We start from the raw sequence: 15427 nt of genomic DNA on the forward strand, positions 1-15427 counted from the left end.
GGGGGTGGATTAGCACAGATCTCTTTCACTGTCATAAAGTTCTTACTGATATAATTTTTGCAAAGGTGGTTTCAGTGTTAGGTATTTTTGGCAGACGTCTTCCTGTTCAGTGGATCAAGAGTAAAACAAATGTTTATTGTTAAACTCTGGCCAGAAAAATTATCATACCAGAAAATACTCCTTTTTTGTAAACATGTTATTCAAGGACTAAAAAACCATGTAGCACTATTTCTGGAAATGATGTTATGAACAAGTAAAACTCTAGTTGGAGAGAAAAATGTAGTCACAGATGTAAGTAAGACCATAAGAAAAACAAAACAAAACTGAATACATATTAAAGCAGTCACTCAGGCATATATAAAGATTCCCTGTGGTTTAGGGCTACAGTGATTACAGTTTGTGGTAATTTTGTTTATAATACAAATTCCAAAGGAACTAAAAATGTTTCAGCTGGAATCCCCGGGTACATTAGATTTGTTAAATTTTAGAATCTATCTATCTATCTATCTATCTATCTATCTATCTATCTATCTATCATCTATCTATCATTATCTATCTATCTATCTATTTCTATTTAGAGCAAGGTAAAGAAAAAAGAATGTTTGGCTAATGGAAAATTCTCATAAAATATCTATTCATGTCACACGTGTAAGATTTTGATAGAAAAACAAAACAAACATATTTGATCATTCAGTGTGAAATCCCTTTGCTCAGTTGGAATTTTTTTTCAACTTATCTGGGTTTTCTCATAAGCCTCTAGTTGAAACAGTGAAATTTTGTATTGTGATTTAGTAGAGGAAAGATGGTAAATCAGGGATAAGACCCTGAATGTCAGAACACTGTGAAGGATCACAATGTCAAAAGTTTTATTCTCTTACTAAACATGTATGATCACCTACAACCCTGCATCATGGAATAGTTATGAATTGTGAGATTATTTAATAATAAAGAAGTGTCTTCTCATTTCAGCCTCCAAGCATTGTGGAGAGCTGCTAATACCAAATAAAATGAATTTTCACATCACAAAACTGACTGTAGCAGTTGTAACAATCTCCACTTGACCAGCTGGCTGTTTTTAACATTAACAAGAACTCTGCAGTAACTTCAGAATTTAACCTTGGGAGCTAATTTCCACTTACCTTGTAGTGGTAATTGTCATGCGCGTCCGTGTGAAGAGACCACCAAACAGGCTTTGTGTGAGCAACATGGCTGTTTATTTCACCTGGGTGCAGGCGGGCGGAGTCCGAAAAGAGAGTCAGCGAAGGGAGATAAGGGTGGGGCCGTTTTATAGGATTTGGGTAGGTAAAGGCAAATTGCAGTCAAAGAGGGGTTGTTCTCTGGCAGGCAGGAGTAAGGGTCACAAGGTGCTCAGTGGGGGAGTTTTTTGAGCCAGGATGAGCCAGGAAAAGGAATTTCACAAGATAATATCATCGCTTAAGGCAAGGACCTATTTTCATTTCTTTTGTGGTGGGATGTCATCCATTAAGGCAGGCAGGGCATTTGCACTTCTTTTGTGATTCTTCAGTTACTTCAGGCCATCTGGGCGTATACGTGCAAGTCACAGGGGATGCGATGGCTTGGCTTGGGCTCCGAGGCCTGACAGTAATCGTTTTATAAAACATTCAGTATGGAGTTAACGATTCTTTGGAATGTATTTGAATTTGGTCTCCAGTGAAAGGAGTTTGGCACTTAGTCTGAGGAATTACCTGTTTCACCTTTAAAGATTACATTTCTCCATCTTTCTTAAAAGTTGCAATGTTGGTCAGGAGCGGTGACTCCTGCCTGTAATCCCAGCACTTGGGGAGGCTGAGGCGGGCGGATCACGAGGTCAGGAGATCGAGACCATCCTGGCTAACACGGTGAAACCCCGTCTCTACTAAAAATACAAAAACTAGCCGGGCGTGGTGGCGGCGCCTGTGGTCCCAGCTCCTGGGGAGGCTGAGGCAGGAGAATGGCGGGAACCCGGGGGCGGAGCTTGCAGTGAGCCAAGATGGCGCCGCTCACTCCAGCCTGGGCCACAGAGCGAGACTCCGCCTCAAAAAAAAAAAGAAAAAGAAAAAGGCCGGGCGCGGTGGCTCACGCCTGTAATCCCAGCACTTTGGGAGGCCGAGGCAGCGGATCACGAGGTCAGGAGATCGATGGAGACCATCCCGGCTAACACGGTGAAACCCCGTCTCTACTAAAAATACAAAAACTAGCCGGGCGCGGTGGCGGCGCCTGTGGTCCCAGCTCCTCGGGAGGCTGAGGCAGGAGAATGGCGGGAACCCGGGGCGGAGCTTGCAGTGAGCTGAGATGGCGCCGCTCACTTCAGCCTGGGCGGCAGAGCGAGACTCCGTCTCAAAAAAAAAAAAAAAAGTTGCAATCTTATCTTTGGCACTACCTGAATGAATTTTTGTTTGAAAAGATGCTAAACTTCAGTTTTTAAATGTAGGTAATTCTTTTTTTTTTTTTTTTTTGGTCAAGCAAAATATGAACAGAAACCTAAGAAAATGACATGAGCTAAAGCAGTGGCCAAAATTGCCTGAGCTAATAAAATGTCTTTAATTAATTGGCCTCAGAGTGTAAGAAACAAAATAATGTTTCCTGTTTTATACATGCCCATTTTTAGTAGTTTATTAATGTTAAACTTAAAAAATCGCAGTAATTGAATATGATTTCTATGGGAAAAAACTTGTGTAAAGCAGGAGTAATAAATGTGTTTTTATTTTACTTATACCTAAGAGAAGAATTTCTCAGTTAACTAGGTTGAGATAATATGTATTTGCATTGGTTTGTCTCTGCTACATTTTGATATGGAGCATGTTCAGTCGTATTTTGGTAGATATTTTGAAATAAAATTTTCAGCCATATTGGAATAAAAATAAATCTAGAAAATTGACAGATATATTTCCAGAGCAAAAATATCCTTACTAATCCTAGCTTTGCAGTGCAGCTCATTATTGCATGTCCTCTGAATTGATTTTACTCTCCAGAGTTTCAGAGACCTGATTTCAGTATATTGTTTACTGTTATTCCTATGCAGATTTGCAATATCGGAAAGCTACCTGCATGATTTACTGTTGTTTATCTGGAATCCTTTTAAGAGAAAGGCACTGCAATTGATCTTAATAGAAACATGTTCACAGAAAATTTAGTATGAAGAATACATCCAAGACTCCTTAGATTGCTTTAATATTGAAAGAAGAAACACAAAGAAATATGCTTGTGTATCAATAACTACCTTTTGTAATATATAAAAAGTTAATTACCAGAAGGCAATTTTACAAAAGTAATGTACCGCCTTGCTAAAGCTGCCTTTTTTGTTTTCCAAAGAAAAACAATGCAAAACAGATATGTACTGTCAAGTTAGCAACAAGTTGGAGGATTAAAGAACCAACAGAACTATGTCAAGAATGTTGCAGATTATGATACAAACCATTGTGAGGTTTCTTTTTCTGAAAATATGTGTGAGGAGTCCCATGTGAGTCACGCAACATATTGCTTCATCGCAGTTAGATAAGAAATCCTTTTGTTTAGTTATAAGTAGAATGAGACATAAAATATAATAAAAGTGGAAGATCTTTTCTGTTATGCTACTGCAGAGCTCCTAAGCTTGTAAAATCTGAAATAACTTAGTTTTTTAAACTTTTTTTTCAGTACTTAATACTAGTTAAGTGAGCATGGTTTCTGCATGAAGCATCATGACGTATGTTCCAACATCTCCTATTCTCCTCTCCTAGAACTGGAACATTCTATTTGGAACCTTGCTCTGCTGATGAACGTAGAACATGAACAACATGAGTAAAATGATAGAAGATAAGGCTGATAGATCAACCAGGTGAAAGCAAAGTAATGATCCATTTAGTCAGTAAGATTCCAATTTAATATCTTCTCTCTTTTTTAGTACTATGCTACAATTTAGAAATATAAACAAGACCCCATGCTCTTTGCTCAAAGGAGTTAATTTTGACAGGTCAGGGGTTCTTGAAATACCAGAAATATTAAAATACTGAAAATGTATGTGTGTGTGTGTGTGTGTGTGTGTGTGTGTGTATACATATACATATATATATGACACTGTGGATTGTGGCCGCTCACTGGTTTGTAGCTTGAGCTCAGGCAAGCAAATCAAAACAAAACAAAATTCTAACAACCCTCAGGATTAAAAAACGTAATTCAGAGCCTCTACATGTTTAAAGCAGGCATGAGTTGTAGAGATACCTAATGGAAGGAAGGGAAAGCTCCTTAGGAGTGGTCATCGGTCATTTTTGTGGCTTTGAGTGAATGAATATGGTCAAAGCACTCAAAAGGAGCTCTTTAGAGAACAGTCAGCACTGCAAAGGACCGTTTAAGTAGGCAAGTAAAATTTAGAATAATAATGATATCTTGCATGTATTTTCATATTTGCAGTGTAATCAGTTTACCATTTTTGCTAGTCATAATAATTAAAAGTTTTAGTTCAACCATTAGGGAATTGTGAGTGGTAAGAGAGGAAAGTGGGAAATCCACTTCTGCTTCTTAGAAAACATTTTCGATAAAGTTGAAGACTATTTTTTTTTTAAATGGATTCTACTTTTTTAAGAGCAGCATAAAGAATGCAGGCGATTCCAATCTATAGAGTGTTAATATGAAAACAGAACAAAAATAGTAGAAACAATCCTTTGAGGGCGTTGGAAAGTGACCAAAGTCCAGCAACAATGAGACAAATGTTTGTTATGAAAAACTGCTTTATCACATCAAGTAAAAAGGTCAGCTTTGGGGGTTTTTGCCTAGGGATATTCCCAACTTCCCCCAATTTAGGCAGTGTAATCCATGCCTTTATCAGCTAGAGGTGGTAGATGAGGTTTGAGGTAAACAATAAAGCAGCCAAACATTTAAGGATGATATTTTTGAAATAAGAAAGGCTCAGTCACATGGAGAAGCCCCATAAAAGGGATGAGACCCTAAACAGATCATCGCACAACTACCGAACTATCCATGTATGTGGAGACGATAGAAAGCACAGCAAAAGTGAATCCTTGGAAAGAACTGTGAATTCGCTGATCTTTGACTGTGTTCCTGAACCTGAGCCATGCCTGAGTGACAAAGAGTGGAAATCTTTCTGGCTTGGGGTGTTTAGGCATAGCCTCTGCATAAATAACTGCATCATCACTAAGCAATAGAGCTGAAAGAAAGCCCCAGAAAGTTAGCCATGAACAAACACCCAAACAAAAATCCTGGTATGAGTGAGGCATTAGTGGTTGCACGCTTGTATATAGTTTGTGTCCAGGCAAGTTAATTTAGTATTGAAGCAAATCAAAACAAAATTTAAAACTAACAACACTCAGAGAAAAAATTATATAATACAGTGTGTTATCTACAATGTTCAATGTTTAATGAAAGATACTAGATAGAAAATATGCCAGCAAAGTACCAGGCATATTCAGAAAAAATAAAGAGTCAATGGAAACTGACACTGGGTGGGCAAATATGTTAAATTTGGTACAAAGGACTTCAAAACAAACATCCTGAAAAGATTCAATGACCCAAATGAGTTATTTTCATATAAAAGATAATAATTGCTAAATATGAGAAAATAGGTACTCTCAATGGGAAAATGGAAATATTGAAAAAGAAGTGGAAGTTCTAGAGATTTAAAAAGGACAATGTATGGAATGAAAAAAATTAACTCCAGGCTACAACAGCAGATTTGAGATGGCAAGAGAAAGAATAAATGAACCCAGAGTTAGATGAATAGAATTAATCTAATATGAATAAATTGTTTTTAAGATGAAGGAAAACAAGAGCTTCAGTAATCTGAGGGCTAATTTCAAGAAAGCAATAACTAAAATTCCCAAAAGACATTAGGGAACAGAAAACAAAATTTAAGTTATGGCCAAAAGCTTCTTGACTTTTATAAAATTTTAAATTTGTAGGTCAAAGAAGCTCACCAAACCCTAAATAAGATAAATGCAAAGAAAATTATGACTAGACACACAGACACACTCTCTCTTGTAAACAATAGATAATGAAAAGAAAAATTAAATAATATATCACATATAAAGGAAAGAACAATAAAGAATGGTTAACTTCAGAAAAAAAGTAGACAGAAAACATTAGATAGACATAAAATCCACCAAGAATTCCATATTCAAGAATACTACCTAGCAGAAATGAAAATGAAATAAAACGCTTCTATCTTATCAGAAACTTAGGAGAATTAGTTGCTAACAGGTATGCCCTACATACAAGAAATCATTCAGTTAAGTCCTTCAGGTCTGAGGGAGAGTGAACCAGATGAGACCTTTCATGAAGAAAAATGGATTAGAAGCACTGAAAAGGAAAATGTCTGGGCAACATGAAATATTAGACACACGTGCACACACATATTCACACATAAATGTCTGTATGTACATTCTTTTATCTCTTCATTTTTTAACAACATATGATTGTGTAAAGCAAATGTTACAACAGTGTTTCTTTTTCAGTTTATTTTATGTGTTTGCATACAACATTTGAATATAATAAAACGGAGGCAGATTGAATGAAGCAAATTTTCTATATTCTATAAGAAATAAGTCAACATTAAAGTCGATTTTGATAAGTTAAAATAATATTGTCATCACTATAGCAACTCTGAAAAAACATCAAAGATCTATAGCTAACTACTCAGTAGTGGGGTTAAAAAGATACACTACAAATGCCTGTTCAATACAGAAAAGGGCAGTAAAAGAGGAAGAGAAAAAAAAAGAGAAATAAGACTAATAGAAAACAAATAACAAAATGTCAGTCTCACCACCCTACTGACAATCATTTTAAATGTAAATGGACTCAATATTCCAAACAAACTTCAAACATTATTAGATCTTTTAAAAAGCAATGAAAATACACTTAAAAGTAAGAAATATTTACAGTGACAAAGAGATATTTTGTAATGGTAAAAGGGTCTCAGGGAAGGAAGATGCAATATTTATAAATTTTCTTCCATCAAAAAACAGATGTCCAAAATAATTACAACAAAACATGACATAATTAAAATAAGGGAAAAAATTAAAAATTTTAGTACTTTTCTCTAGGAATCTATAAAAGTAGTACAAAAATATTATAAGAATACAGAAGACTTCAACAAGAATATAAATTTCTTTAACTTAATTGATACTTAGAAAAAATTCTCTGGAATAACTCAAGATTTTGCCTATTTTTCCAACCACACATACAAGATTGACATAAAGTAGACAACATGGTGGGCTGTAAAACACATCTCAAAAATTTTAAAGGATTAATATAATAAAGAATATATCCACTAACAACAGAGAAAAACAGTATATATTAATAACAAATTAATTGAACTGAAAACCAAATAACATACTTTTATCCACTGGTCAAAGAAGAAATCTCAAGGAAATTAAAATGTATTTAACTGAAGGAAAATAAAAATATGAGAAAAATTGTCATATAGATAAAGCAGCACTTAGAGGTAAATTTTTAGCTTTTTATCAATTTCATAGAAATTTATTTCATTGTTGCTTCTTATAGAAATAATAGAAACGTCTATACAAACTTTTCCAGAAAATAAATAGTAATACCTTCCAATTTATTTTTTGAGTCCAATATTACCATAATACCAACACCAAACAAATAAATTTTTAAAAACCATGTAGATCAATATTCTTAAAGATATCTGCAAGACCTCTTAATCAAATGTGAACAAGATAAATTCAACAATACATATCATTTAATGTATTCTGAATAACTAAGCATTATCTCTGCAATATAAAATTGGTTTAATATCTAAATCTATCAACGCAATTTGACATATTAAGTAAATAAAGGAGATTATATGATCATTTCCATTGATACGGAGAAAAAAGACACTGGAGATATTCAACCCTCATTAAAAATATGTCCTCAGCATTCCAGAAAAAGAACTGAATAAAAGTAATCTACAAAATTCCTGTGGACACCTTCACAGTTAATAGCTGAATACTGATTGCTTGGTACAACATCAGAAACATGGCAAGGATTTTCATTCTCACCACTTTTGTTTAATATTTCACTGGGTGTTCTGGTCAGGACAGTAAGGCAAGAAAAAGAAACAAAACTCACAAGAAAGTGGGGAGAGAAAAAGTAAAGTGTCATCAATGACATAGAATCTTGTTTGCAGAATATTAAGAAACCTAAAAATAAGCTAGCAGAACTTACAAGTCACAAAAATCAGTATAGAAATTTAATAATATTTATGTATACTAGAAACAAACAATCTGCAAATAAAATGTTTAAAATACATTCTTATTTTTTATTTATTTTTTTTGAGACTGAGTCTTGCTCTGTCACCCAGGCTGGAGTGCAGTGGCGCGATCTTGGCTCACTGTGATCCCCGTCTCCCAGGTTCAAGAGATTCTTCTGCCTCAGTCTCCTGAGTAGCTAGGAATACAGGTGCCTGCCACCACGCCCGGCTAATTTTTGTATTTTAGTAGAGACGGGGTTTCACCGTGTTCGTCAGGCTGGTCTCAAACTCCTGACCTCAGGTGTTCCTCAGGCTCCTAAAGTGCTGATTAGAGGTGTGAGCCACTGTGCCCAGCCTAGTATTATGGTTTTCTCCTCTTTCTTCCAAGCTACCATTTCTCTTCATTATCTCCCTATTTTCTAGTGGGTGTGTGTGTATATATATATATATGTATTTGAGATGGAGTCTCACTCTGTAGCCCAGGCTGGAGTGCAGTGGCTCAATCCTGGCCCACTGAAAGCTCCACCTTACAGGTTCACGCCATTCTCCTGCCTCAGCCTCCCGAGTAGCTGGGACTATAGGTGCCCGCCACGACGCCCAGATAATTTTTGTATTTTTAGTAGAGACAGGGTTTCACCGTGTAAGGCAGGATGGTCTCGGTCTTGATCTCCTGACCTAGTGATCCACCTGCCTCAGTCTCCCAAAGTGCTAGGATTAAAGGCGTGAGCCACCCCGTCTGACGAAAATACATTCATTCTTAATAGCACCACACTGGCTTCAGAAAGCTTTGCTCTTGGAAATTCAGAACTTTCTTTTGTTTCAGTTAACCTACTTCTTATGGATGCATCCCAGACCACGTCATCATTCGAAAGTATTCTGTCTCTCCAAGTGTAAATCCTGAGATTCTCCTCCTATGTGTTTCTCTTTCCCTATCCTAACATTCTACACCTAAATGAGACCCAATACCTTTTCTTATGAATTCACCATCTAGAATGGAACATGGGTATTACCCATGAGCGAAGTCAATACCCCACCATCACCCAAACACTGGTGCTGTGACCAGAATTACCAGCCTTCCAAGGATGGCTGGGGAGAGGGGAGGAAAGGCTTAGCCCTAGAAACTATGTTGAACCTGGGCACTGGAGGATGTACAGGATGTAGATATATCACTTTTTTGAAGAGAAGAGCATGGGCAAAGGCGCAGTGCGTTAGTCTGCCAGTGTTGACATAATAAAAAAAACCAACAGGCAGGTTAAACAACAGAAATTTATTTTCTCACAGTTCTGAAGGCTGGAATCCAAAATCAAGGTGCTGGCAGGGCTAGTGTCTCCTGAGGCCTCTCTTCTCAGCTTGTAGACAGGTGCCTTCTTGCTATGTCCCCACATGGCCTTTCCTCTCTGTGTGAACATTGCTAGGGTCTCTGCCTCTTCTTGTAAGAAAGCTAGTTCTAAGAGATGAGAGCCCCATACTTATGGTCTCATTTAACCTTATTTATCTTATTAAAAGTCCCCATCTCCAAATAAACATTAAGGTTTCAACATATAAATTGTGAGGGAACAATTTGGTGCATAACACACAGATGTACGTGTGTGGGAAACAGGAAGAAACTAAGGTTAGCTAGAATATTGGTCAGGGAAGTTTGAAAAGTAAGTTGAAAGCTAGTCTTTTGAAGGTTATGTTTGAAGGGTTTGTGCGTGTGTGTGTGGGGGTGTGTGTGTGGGTGTGTGTGGGTGTGTGTGTGTGTGGGTGTGGGTGTGTGGGTGTGGGTGTGGGTGTGTGTGGGTGTGTGTGTGGACGTGTTTGTGGGCGGGTGTGTGTGTGGGGGTGTGTGTATGTGTGTGTGTGGGTGTGGGTGTGTGTGGGTGTGTGTGTGCACATGTGTGGGTGTGTGTGTGTGGGTGTGTGGGGGTGTGTGTGGGTGTGGGTGTGTGTGGGTGTGTGTGCACGCATGTGTGGGTGTGTGTGGGTGTGGGTGTGGGTGGGTGTGTGTGCACGCATGTGTGGGTGTGTGTGGGTGTGTGGGGGTGTGGGTGTGGGTGTGGGTGTGGGTGGGTGTGTGTGCACGCATGTGTGGGTGTGTGTGGGTGTGTGTGTGTGTGTAATGGAAAGGTTTGAAAGGTTTGCTCCACAGTGCATAATTATAATTCTGAGTTTTAGAAATGGAAACAATGGCAGGAGAGATGATGTATTAATACAGAAAGTAGCTAAAGTATCAGAAGGTGTAAGAGGGCCTCAGTTAAAGTGGTGGGGCCGAAAGGCAGGTGAAGTGGCTAAGTTAACCAACATTTGAGAAGGAGGGGAGAGGAGCAAAGGACCCGTGGTGAGGTGTGGGTGTGCTCCTGCAGCAGGGCCGTTGTGTGTGCTGGCGTCGGGGCTGGCAGCGTGCCCGGAGCTGTAGCCTCGGACGCCATAGGCCCGGAAGTGAGGGAAGGACACACGGTGTAGGCTGAGCGCACACCTTTCAGGAACACCCACCTTTAAGGGACAGACGAAGACAGGACTGCCACGCGAGGAGACCAGAAAGCAATGTCCTGAGGGAAACGAAGTCTGAGAAAGTGTGTCACGGAAACCAAAAAAGAGAAAGTGCCAAGGAAAGAAGAGGATTTGCAGGGTAAATATTCCCAATGTGTCAGACAGAATGCTATGGAAATGGAAGCCTGTGAGTTACTAGTTGGGAGTGCACAGGAGGTTATGCTAAAACTGTTTCTTCAGAAAAGGACGAGCTGAGCCATGTTGTTGTGAGTTGAAATTAAATGTCAAGTCTTAACCTTGCCTTTGAAAGATCAACTCCTCTGACTAACTCTTCTAAGGAGGCTGAAAATAAAAAGACAGTGCTGAAGTTAATAGTACTTTTCGGACAAGGAGAACCATGAGCGGTATACAGACAGGTGGGTGGTTAGATTTTGCGGCCCAGAGGAGGAGGGAGGGAGCGCTTAACAAAAGCCCAGAGCAAGAGTGAGGCTTCCACAGAGTGTGCACAGGTGCGTTTGGACGAGGGTCTTTCTCTGCAACGGGAGGAAAACTTCACCGGAGCTGACACCCATCCAGTGCCCACTGGTTCAGCCATGCCTGTGTGTGAAATACTGCAGTGCTCTCACAATGGTGGTGGTGTGGCTGTGGCTCTGAGGGCTCACACGCCAGCTCTCTCCACATCGCATCTGCCATTCCAGCCCACATCCTTCCCAGCAGAAGGCCTCTGAGACGTGCATTCTAGTTCTCATCACTCAGTGCCCGTTCTTCCCTGATCGCTGAGTATTTTTAGTATCACCCCTGATGTCAAAGTTGTGAATACAGATTTGGGGCTTGACGTAAGAGAAGCTAGGGAAGCCCATGTCTCTGATTTTCAGGGATTCGCATGTTAAAAGTCATCTGCTGGAAAGGACAAAGCAAACATAATGAGGGAACATGAGAAGAAAGAAAAATCAGGGAGTTGGAGTTTCCCAAAGTGTTTGGAGAACCGGGCTGAGATTGGAGCTTGCACAAGTGTCTTGGTGCCATCACCACTGCTATGCGATATTTTCTAAGAGGAAACAAGAACCCGGAGACCCAGGAGTTGACCCCATTTTTAAACAGATTAAGTCTTGGCAGTGGAAAGACAGAGACACAGGAAAATGGCGGGCACTGGTGAGAGCACTCTTACCAGATTGCGAGGTCCAGGCTAGGCGGGAAGGGACTTTAAGTCGTGGGAGGGCCCAGGACTATGAGAACAGGTCAGAATGAAGTGAAGAAACGCCTTGGTAACAGAAGCCTACGGCATAGGAGGGGAGAAGGGCTGAGGGACAGGAAAGAGATAAGGGAAGAGAGGGATAGGAAAATAATGTCAGCATTTCCAGTTTCAGAGACGGAGCAGTTTTGAGAGATGCTGTGGTCTGGGAGTCTGGAGAGAAGGTGAACTGAAGCAGAATTTTCCCTGAGTCAGGAAGAGCAAAGCCGAGTGAGGCAGGGGTGATGGTGGTTGGGGTGGACACTGTAAGTCAGCCTGGAAGGCAGAAGGAGGTGAAAGGGGAAAAACAGAGAAGTGAGCCAAGTGATAGAGAAACATGACCAATAACAACATGAGGGAAGTCGGTGCCATATCCCGAGAAACCTGAAAGGCAGAGGAAACATGAGGCCAGTTCTCACACTGATTGTTATGTTTCCAATGTGATTCAAATGGAGATTTGCAAGGACCAGTGCTTATTACTAATGTGTGTCGCAGCAGATGTAAAATAAAACTGGTTCTTACTTCAAAACTTTTTTCCAGCAGCACTGCCCACATGGGTCTATTTGCCAGAGAAAAGGTGAGCGGTGCCCCTCTGGACATATTCACACAAACTATGATCTGAAATTGCACTGTTTGAAACACATTGCTAAAATCTGGTTGCTCAAGAAATGCATCACGCTGCCTTCCTATTCAGAGTTCCAGCATAACTCTTTACGGTTATGTGAAGTGAGCAGTGCATTGTCATCCTGGAAAGCCTGGCTCCTTGGTTGAACCTCTAATGATTTCTTGGCCTTTTATTGCTTGAGAGAGTAAGGGGAGTGGGACCGCAGAGTTATTGCAGTAAGAATGCTTGCCCTGGGATTTCTGCAGCCACCGACCTGGCTGACGGGTTCTATTCTCTAGTCAGCATTTGCCTTTTTTATTGTGATTTTCTTTCATGCATAGTGACAATAAATAATACATCTCTCAGCACACGGCCCATCACCATGGAATCCAAAAGCCATTCAGTATCGAACCTTCCCTTTGGAACTTTAAGTGCAGAGCTGCTGGTTGAGAAAGCCACATCCCCAATATGCAGAGATAATAGAAATTCAGAAGTTTAACACACCTGTGCTATGTTATAAAGCAAAGGATATACAGCAATGCAAGACCAGCATAACTCAAACAAGGTATCTTTCTCAAGCAGTAAAAATCTCCAACCCATTAAAATGACTGATACTATTGCTCTGTATTTATATAGTGTCTTCCTACAAAGGAGCTTAAAATGTTTTACTAACATTTTCTCATTAACTCTCCCTTCATCTCCATGAAATATGTGGTGAGGGTTGGGACTGCTGTTTCTTCTTGCATTACCTGTGGTTAATGTGATGCCTGGTGAGGCCGTAAACCCAAGGTCATTCTGTGGGTTGATGACAATAAGAGCTCCTTGTACTCGTTTCTCTCCTTTCCTCCAAGTCAGTGATGATGACTCAGTCCAGCTTCTCTCTGTCTTCTCAAATCAGTGAGAGTAGATCTGGTTGGGGATAACTGCCCTAAGATGATACATTGAATTGATGATAATATCAGCAAGTTTTCATTTATCTAAATTATTTGCCATTAAATACTTTCATAATAATTATCTGTAATTTTTCTGATAGGCAATGGGGAAGAGATTAGTGTAAATAATAAAAGAAGAAAAATCATTAATCAGCTCTGCATATTTCTGCTTTTGAAAAATATGAACTCAAAAGAGGAGAGAAACACTAAAAAAAAAAAGAGATCTATCTGAAAAACTAGTATGGTTTACATGCGTGGAATCACCTTGTCTTCTGTGACTGTGATAATAGTTCAAACAAACGTCTTCACATTACTATAAGAGGGGAAATGGCTCACAGCACACTGAAAATTTTAATTAAGACCAAAATATTTCCTTTAAAAAATAACATCATAAAGCAACAAAATTGCCTTATTTTGATTAACATATTCAATTGCCTGAAATTAGTTTTTTTAAAGGATCTTCCACTGTGACAATGTTTTCTTGTGCCTCTGTGGTTTTATCATACTGTCTCTTCACCCCAAACCCTTCGTAGTGGTATCATTTCCTGAAGTCTTTCTAGAGCCCACAAAAATGTAGGTCTCTCCATCTACTGGGCTCCCCCTGTTCTCTGCAGGAGCGTTTCTTGTGTAGCTCTCATCCCAAGATTCTCCATGTGTGTCCATGTGTCAGCCTCCTCTCTTAGATCTCAGCCAGCTAGTTATCAACTGTCCTTCCAGAGCCTGGTATATGAGACACATTCTCATTGAGAAGAATGAATGATTTAACCAGTCCCTGCTGGTTGCACTGCATCTTACTGCCTTACTCCATTTATTTACTGCGTGATTCTATAGCTAGAGAAATATAAACGAAGTAATGAATGAAGGCATCCAGCTGATCGATAAATGTATTGTGGTGAACATGAGGTTCCCTCCAGCAGTCTTAGAACAGTATGTCCACAGCAGGCTTGACTTTCAGCATCAACGAGTCCATAGGTCGTGTGCAAAGTCAGCTATTACCTTGGGCCTTCCAAGGAGCCTCTCAGTCTGCACAGTTTATTCACAGTGAGGAAAGGTGTAGCTACTAGACAGCATTTTATCATCGTTCACTGATGTGTCCACTTATGTTGGCTTATTTTCTAAAATAAATTGGTTGCCGTCTTGAGTATCTTCCATTAATTAAGTTAACAGCAGAGGATTTAAAAACATTTTCTTTAACAGCTCTCAGTCTTACTCCCAGACACGAGTAGAGCCATGACCGTTCTAATATTTAAAATTATTTGATGCTTTCACTTTAATTGGACAGTTTGGATTCTCATGATAGGTTAATCCCATGCTTTGCCAAAGATTGTCGTATCTTCACTTACATTCCCTTCCTCATGAATCCTTTCTACTTTTTATCATTCTTTGGGTTTTCTGTCACCTTACCCCTGCCATACATGCACACACACACACACACGCAACATGTGTATATACAATAAGTTTCTATTAGGGTAGCATTGTACAAATGGCAGGCATTCAGTAAATGTTTAGTATGCATTTTAAAACAGTGTATGCAAGACAGAGTGATCATCAAAAGTCATATGACTCTTCTCCTTTCACGCAGCATCCTTCAAAACTGTATTATAGAAGGGAGATAGCTTAAATACTCAGGCTAAAATAATGTACATACATTTGTGATAACAATATTATATCTCACTTCATAAATTGACAATTTGAATATTTTGGTGTAAAAATTTAGAAGTATAACTTAATCCTATTAAGAGACATCATCAGTGAGATACATTTGATGTCAAATCATGTGATTAATAACTCAAATTCGCCGTGACAAGGCACTGCAATAAGAACTTTCCCAGATAATAAACTTGACCACGAGTATGCACTGCCGATCAAAGATGAGGATCGGTATTCTCATAGGTTAAGAAAAGTACCTTTGATGGTATTTTTAAAAAGTTCTATAATTCAGTATTTCCTTCAGCTCAGTGGTGTCGGTTAAGACTTTAAAGATGTTATTATCCAAATCACGT

At 39.2% G+C, this 15427-nt stretch overlaps 1 long non-coding RNA gene across 2 annotated transcripts in view; it reads right to left on the reverse strand.

Moving 5' to 3' along the window:
- Window positions 1-2256, reverse strand: part of LOC123573677 (uncharacterized) — a 57898-nt gene extending 55642 nt beyond the window's left edge. For both annotated transcript variants that reach the window (XR_010586690.2, XR_006698415.3), the window contains exon 1: window positions 1140-2256. This is a non-coding gene — a long non-coding RNA (uncharacterized lncRNA). The remainder of the gene's footprint in view (window positions 1-1139) is intronic.
- Window positions 2257-15427: the final 13171 nt, after the last annotated feature.

Source organism: Macaca fascicularis, chromosome 5 (genome assembly GCF_037993035.2).
Source record: "Macaca fascicularis isolate 582-1 chromosome 5, T2T-MFA8v1.1".
Classification (NCBI taxonomy): Eukaryota; Metazoa; Chordata; class Mammalia; order Primates; family Cercopithecidae; genus Macaca; species Macaca fascicularis.